A 7,613-nucleotide genomic window follows, 5' to 3' on the forward strand; every position below is an offset into this window, starting at 1 on the left:
TGGGAGACCATACGGAAGCAAAATCAGAGTAAAACAGATCATAAACATAAACATGACATAGACATGTCTTTTCCCCTCTTAAAGACATGTGACTTCTCTCCTCTTGTACGCCAAGCATCTGGGATCTTTGATGTGATTACCTCCCTCTCCCTTTTTATCTCTCTCCCCCTTTGAAGAGAATAAGCTTTGATGTGATCTCTCTCCCCCTTTGACATCAATTTCCAAGAAGGGATCTTCTGGAGTGTGAGTCAAAATAGGTTTGGTCCTTGAGTCACAGAGCAAAGCAGCGTATGTAATCTGATGCTGGTAGAGGACAAGAATCATTGAGTGGAGCTGGAATAAAACTATAGGAACATATGGCAAATTGTCTTCTCTACAGTGAAATCGATGATATCGAGTTGTAGTCTTCGGTGGTACCGAATTGGTTCGGTTTGACCGAAAGCAATAGATCGGTATGGCCGAGTTCAACACAGAGAGAACACTTGTCACCTCAGCTCACTAGGCAAATAAGATCTCTCAGGGATTTGCAAGGAATTAAATGAAGGATTTGCAATGAATTGGATGCAGAAAATGTAGAACAAAACAGATAAAGGAAAATCTAGATGAAGTTGGGAACACCATGCAAAGGACAAATAAAAAAACTCAGAAAAACACTAGAGAACTTCATCTAGAAATGGGCGGTGACAAAGTCACCTATGTTAGAGTATATTGACTGGGGGGTCAAGTGAAAACACTTGATCGTAGCTCATACTCATCGTTTAAGCTCAAAATGGGGTTACCATTTTTCGTTTAAGCATTTGATGTATTCACATCTTGTTGAGCTGCTTTGACCCATATCTTGGGGTAAAGCTTCTCTAAGATGGAATGGCATACCTTGGGTGGTGGTGTTGATCTTAGTCATGTATTTGAACTTGTGTGGGTTGCTCAAGGTTGATGTAGCTCATCAAGAGTTGGGAGCACCACTTGGAAGTGAGTTCATCTACCTACATGGGTTAGTTTTGCAAGGAAGAGCACTTGTGTATCCAAAATGACAATCATGAAATTTGATACCAAATGAAATTTGATATATAGAATTTGTCAAAGGATATGTTGAAGGGTTTCATGCTTCCTTGTCTTCAACCACCATTGTATAGAGACTTGGTGATGTAGAGATTTCTCAAGATCTGAGTGAGTTGCAATCTCATAGATTCAGATTCATCCAAGTATCTACAAGGGTTAGATAGCATGCAAGGGTACAAATATATCCAAATGATTATCATCATAAGAGAAGAGTCAAGGGTTAGTCATAGTCTCATGCCTTGCATGTATCCAAATGGAGTTCATACTCCAAGTTTGAAGCATCAATGATGTCCAATTCACCTCTCAAACGGCAAAAGACTTTTTCATCAAGTGGTTTGGTGAATATATCCGACAATTGCTTATCGGTACGAACATGTTTAAGATCAATGTCCCCTTTAGCAACATGATCTCGAATGAAATAATGACGAACTTCAATATGCTTAGTTCGGGAATGTTGCACGGGATTGTGAGCAATATTAATAGCACTCTCATTGTCACAAAGCAATGGAACATGTTTCACATTGATCCCATAATCTTTAAGAGTTTGGGTCATCCAAAGTAATTGAGCACAACATGAACTGGCGGCAATGTATTCCGCTTTGGCGGTGGATAAGGATACCGAGTTTTTTTATTGGAGGACCAAGACACAAGAGATCTACCAAGAAATTGACAAGTACCGGAAGTGGACTTTCTATCAACCTTGTCTCCGGCATAGTCCGAGTTGGAATAGCCAACAAGATCAAAAGAGGACCTCTTAGGATACCAAATGCCAAAAATTGTTGTATGTATTAAGTATCTCACTATCCTTTTCACAGCCTTAAGATGACATTCTTTGGGGGGCGCTTGATATCGTGCGCACATGCACACACTTAGCATAATATCGGGACGGGAGGCACATAGATGTAATAATGAACCCATCATAGAGCGATAAACCTTTTGGTCAACCAGTTTTCCATCCTTGGTCAAGTCAAGATGTCCACTGGTAGGCATGGGAGTTTTCAAGCCTTTGCATTCTTGCATATTGAACTTCTTGAATAATTCCTTGGTGTACTTTGTTTGAGAAACGAAGGTGCCTTCCTTAGTTGCTTGATTTCCAAACCAAGAAAGAACTTGAGTTCACTCATCATATACATCTCAAACTTCTATGACATTAGCTTCCCAAACTTTTCACTAAAATGAGGGTTAGTCGAACCAAATATTATATCATCAACATAAATTTGGCACACAAATAATTCACCGTTAACCCTTTTAGTAAAAAGAGTAGAATCTATTTTTCCAATCTCAAAGCCTTTTTCAACAAGGAACTTGGTCAAGCATTTATACCATGCTCTAGGAGCTTGTTTAAGACCAAAGAGCTTTGTGAAGTTTGTATACATGATCGGGTTTCTAAGGATTGACAAAGCCGGGAGGTTGTTTAACATAAACTTCCTCCTCAATTTCACCATTTAGAAAAGCACTTTTAATGTCCATTTGGTAGAAGGTGATATCATGGTGATTAGCATAGGCAAGTAAGATGCGTATGGACTCAAGTCTAGCAACGGGGGCATATGTCTCACCGTAGTCCATACCTTCGACTTGAGTGTAGCCTTGGGCGACGAGACATGCTTTGTTGCGAACGACTTGACCATCTTCGTCTTGCTTGTTGCGAAACACCCATTTGGTGCCAATGATGTTGTGGTTGTTGTCGGGCTTCTCGACCAATGTCCACACTTGATTTCTCTCGAAGTTGTGTAGCTCTTCATGCATGGCATTTATCCAATCCGTATCTTCCAATGCTTCTTCAACCTTCATAGGTTCAATGCTAGAGATGAATGAATAATGTTCACAAAAGTTATCCAAATGAGTTTTAGAGCGAGTGATTCTCCCGGTTTGAATATCATTGAAAATTTGTTTGGCGGGATGGTCTCTTGAGACTCTTGCTCGAACTCGTGAAAGCTTTTGCTTGGGTCAGGGTGGAACATCTTCTTCATCGTCTTGTCCTTCTTCTTAGCCTTCTTCATTATTGGCATCGTTGTTCTCTTGTCTTGCTGGAGAAGAAGGTTGATGAGGTTCATCTTGGTGTACTTCCTCGTTTTCTTCATTTTGGTGCGTCCCACTTGTGGATGCTTCCATATCAACTCTTGGTTCACCTTGTCGTGAGGTAGAAGCTTCCACTTGGACGAATGAGGTACTCTCCTTCACCTCCATTGGACGAATCTTGCCAATAGACAAGTCTTGGATTGCTTCTGAAGGATCCTTATCTCCTACATCAATTGGCAATTGCTCTACTTGCGAGCCGTTAGATTCATCAAACTTCACATCTACCGTCTCTTCAACCTTTCGGGTGAAATTTTTGTAGACACGGTAAGTGTGAGAGTTTGACCCATAACCAAGTAGGAAACCTTCATGATATTTAGGAGCAAATTTAAAACGACGATGCTTATTAAGAATGTAGCACTTTGAGCCAAATACTCGAAAGTATCCAACTTGGGGTTTGTTACCAGTGAGAAGCTCGTATGCCATCTTGCCGAGCAGCTTGTGAAGATACAAGCGATTTTTTGCATGACAGGCTGTCTCAACCGCTTCCGCCCAAAAGTGTTTTGGTGTCTTGTACTCATCAAGCATCGTTCTTGCCATCTCAATAAGGGTTTGGTTCTTCCTCTCAAAAACTCCATTTTGTTGAGGCGTGTACATAGCCGAGAACTCATGTGAAATCCCTTCTTCATCAAGAAAGGTATCCACATTTGTGTTCTTGAACTCCGTTCCGTTGTCGCTGTTAACCTTCTTGATCTTCACTTCAAATTGATTTTGGGCCTTCCTGGCGAAGTTCTTGAAGATCTTTTGGACCTGGGATTTATCATCAAGAAAGAACAGCCACGTAAATCTTGAAAAATCATCAACTATAACTAGACCAAATGAGTTACCACCGAGACTCTTGTAGGCATTGGGACCAAAGAGATCCATATGATGTAGCTCGAGCGGTCTTCTCGTGGTCATAATGTTCTTCACGGGGTGACTTCCCCCAACTTGTTTTCCTACTTGACAAGCACTACAAAGTCTATCCTTGTCAAATATAACATCTTTTACTCCAAGGATATGATCACCTTTAATGAGCTTATCAAGATTTCGCATGCCCACATGGCCTAACCTTCTATGCCACAACCAACCTTTCGAGGATTTAGCAATTAGGAAAGTTCTAGGTTGAGCCTTTCTAGTGAAATCAACAATACATAGATCACCTCTACGTGTATTGGTAAAGACCATTTTATGATTATCTCTACGAAACACTTGGCAATCTACTTTAGTAAATAGGACATTGAAACCAAAGTCAGTAAGTCTAGATACGGAAAGCAAATTGTAACCAAGAGATTCAACGAGCATAACATTTTGTATAGAGCTATCGTGTGAGATGGCCACCTTACCAAGGCCAACCACCTTACCCTTTGAGTTATCACCAAAGGTGACATACTTTCGAGGGTTGTTGTTTTCAGCAAGCTCATGAAACATATCTTTGTCTCCGGTCATATGATCGGTACACCCACTATTAAGAACCCATTCCTTTCCTCCAGCCATGTAGCCGCAAAGATTAGCCATAATACCAAAGTGTCTCATTGCATCATCAAGATCATGGTCACTATCATCATCCTCATCATAGTATCCATTGTCATGTGGTGGATCAATTCCTAGAGAGAGTTATTCATTAGAACTATGACCGTAACAATGTTCATCTCTACGAATTCTAATGACTTCGGAAATGATATTGCTAATGATTCCAACATCTCCTTTGGCACTCGTAAGATTAGTAAGCTCAAATAAACAATCGCCAAATTTGGGATCATTGGAACTCATCTTACTCAAGGCAATAGACTTATCAAGAATCTCATCTAAGTTTTTCAAGGAATAGTTTGGAAATCGTTCCTCAAGAAATCTCCATATGGTGTAGGCACAATCAAGAGCAGGCAAGCTAGCAAGCAAGTTTCTAGGCAAACCTCTAGTGATTAAATTTATTGTTCTAAGATTACGGATCATGTCACTAGACTCATCAAGGGTAGAATGCAAAGGATGAACATGAGGTGCACAAGGGCTAGTAATGTACTTGTTCAAATGATATTCATTGAAAATCTCAAGCATCTCAATTTTCCACTCGTGAAAGTACTCTCCATCAAGAATAGGCACTCTATGTCTAAGACTCCCGAACATAGACTCATCCATCTTCCTCCAATGGTAATTAAACCAAAGCAATGGAGACCAATGCTCTGATGCCAATTGAAAGGGATCGAGAAGAGGTGTCTAGAGGGGGGTGAATAGACACTTAGCAAAGAAAAGTGGCAGTTTTTAATTTCTTCAAGTTGAGGTGGAGTATTAGCACATGTTTAAACATTCACAATACATATCAAGCAAGCATGACAAGAGTATATGGGCAGCAGAAAGTAAAGCATGCAACTTTGCAAGAATGTAAAGGGATGGGATTGGAGTTTGCAAATGCAATTGGAGACACTGAGATTTTTGGCGTGGTTCCGATAGGTGGTGCTATCGTACATCCATGTTGATGGAGACTTCAACCCATGAAGGGTAACTGTTGCGCGAGTCCATGGAGGGCACCACCCATGAAGGGTCCACGAAGAAGCAACCTTATATATCCCACCATGGCCATCGCCCACGAAGGACTTGCCTCACTAGGGTAGATCTTCACGAAGTAGGTGATCTCCTTGCCCGTACAAACTCCTTGGTTCAACTCCACAATCTTGACGGAGTCTCCCAAGTGACACCTAACCAATCTAGGTGAAGGAAATATGCCCTAGAGGCAATAATAAAGTTGTTGTTTATATTTCCTTATATCATGGTAAATCTTTATTATTCATGCTAGAATTGTATTAACTGAAAACTTAGTGCATGTGTGAATACATAAACAAACATAGTGTCACTAGTTTGCCTCTACTTGACTAGCTCGTTGAATCAATGATGGTTATGTTTCCTAACCATAGACATGAGTTGTCATTTGATTAACGGGATCACATCATTAGAGAATGATGTGATTGACTTGACCCATCTGTTAGCTTAGCACGATGATCGTTTAGTTTGTTGCTATTGCTTTCTTCATGACTTATACACGTTCCTATGACTATGATATTATGCAACTCCCGAGTACCGGAGGAACACTTTGTGTGCTACCAAATGTAACAACGTAATTGGGTGATTATAAAGGTGCTCTACAGGTGTCTCCGATGGTACTTGTTTCTACGATCTGATCGCAGAGGCGAATATTTGAGTTGTGAGTTTGGTCTTCATTGAAACAATGTGTAATAGTTTCGCAACTCACGCCACCCGGAACACCACAGCGTAATGGTGTGTCCGAACGTCGTAATCATACTGTACTAGATATGGTGTGATCTATGATGTCTCTTACTGATTTACCGCTATCTTTTGCGGTTATGCTTTAGAGACGGCTGCATTCACGTTAAATAGGGCATCATCTAAATCCGTTGAGACGACGCCTTATGAACTGTGGTTTGGCAAGAAACCAAAGTTGTCGTTTCTTAAATTTTGGGGCTGCGATGCTTATGTGAAAAAGCTTCAACCTGATAAGCTCGAACACAAATCGGAGAAATGTGTCTTCATAGGATACCCAAAGGAGACTATTGGGTACACCTTCTATCACAGATCCGAAGGCAAGACATTCGTTGCTAAGAATGGATCCTTTCTAGAGAAGGAGTTTCTCTCGAAAGAAGTGAGTGGGAGGAAAGTAGAACTTGATGAGGTAACTGTACCTGATCCCATATTGGAAAGTAGTTCATCACAGAAATCTGTTCCTGTGACTCCTACACCAATTAGTGAGGAAGCTAATGATGAAGATCATGTAACTTCAGATCAAGTTACTACCAAACCTCGTAGGTCAACCAGAGTAAGACCCGCACTAGAGTGGCATGGTAATCCTGTTCTGGAAGTCATGTTACTTGACCATGACGAACCTACGAACTATGAGGAAGCGATGATGAGCCCAGATTCAGCAAAATGGCTTGAGGCCATGAAATCTGAGATGGGATCCATGTATGAGAACAAAGTGTGGACTTTGGTTGACTTGCCCGATGATCGGCAAGCCATCGAGAATAAATGGATCTTCAAGAAGAAGACCGACGCTGGCGGTAATGTTACTGTCTACAAAGCTCGACTTGTTGCGAAAGGTTTCCGACAAGTTCAAGGAGTTGACTACAATGAGACCTTCTCACCCATAGCGATGCTTAAGTCCGTCTGAATCATGTTAGCAATTGCCACATTTTATGATTATGAAATTTGGCAAATGGATTTAAAGACTGCATTCCTGAATGGATTTCTGGAAGAAGAGTTGTATATGATGCAACCTGAAGGTTTTATCGATCCAAAGGGTGCTAACAAAGTGTGCAAACTCCAGCGATCCATCTATGGACTGGTGCAAACATCTCAGAGTTGGATAAACATTTTGATAGTGTGATCAAAGCATATGGTTTTATACAGACTTTTGGAGAAGCCTATATTTACAAGAAAGTGAGTGGGAGCTCTGTAGCATTTCTAATATTATATGTGGATGACATATTGTT

The sequence above is a fragment of the Triticum dicoccoides genome, chromosome 3A (assembly GCF_002162155.2).
Source record: "Triticum dicoccoides isolate Atlit2015 ecotype Zavitan chromosome 3A, WEW_v2.0, whole genome shotgun sequence".
Taxonomy (NCBI): Eukaryota; Viridiplantae; Streptophyta; class Magnoliopsida; order Poales; family Poaceae; genus Triticum; species Triticum dicoccoides.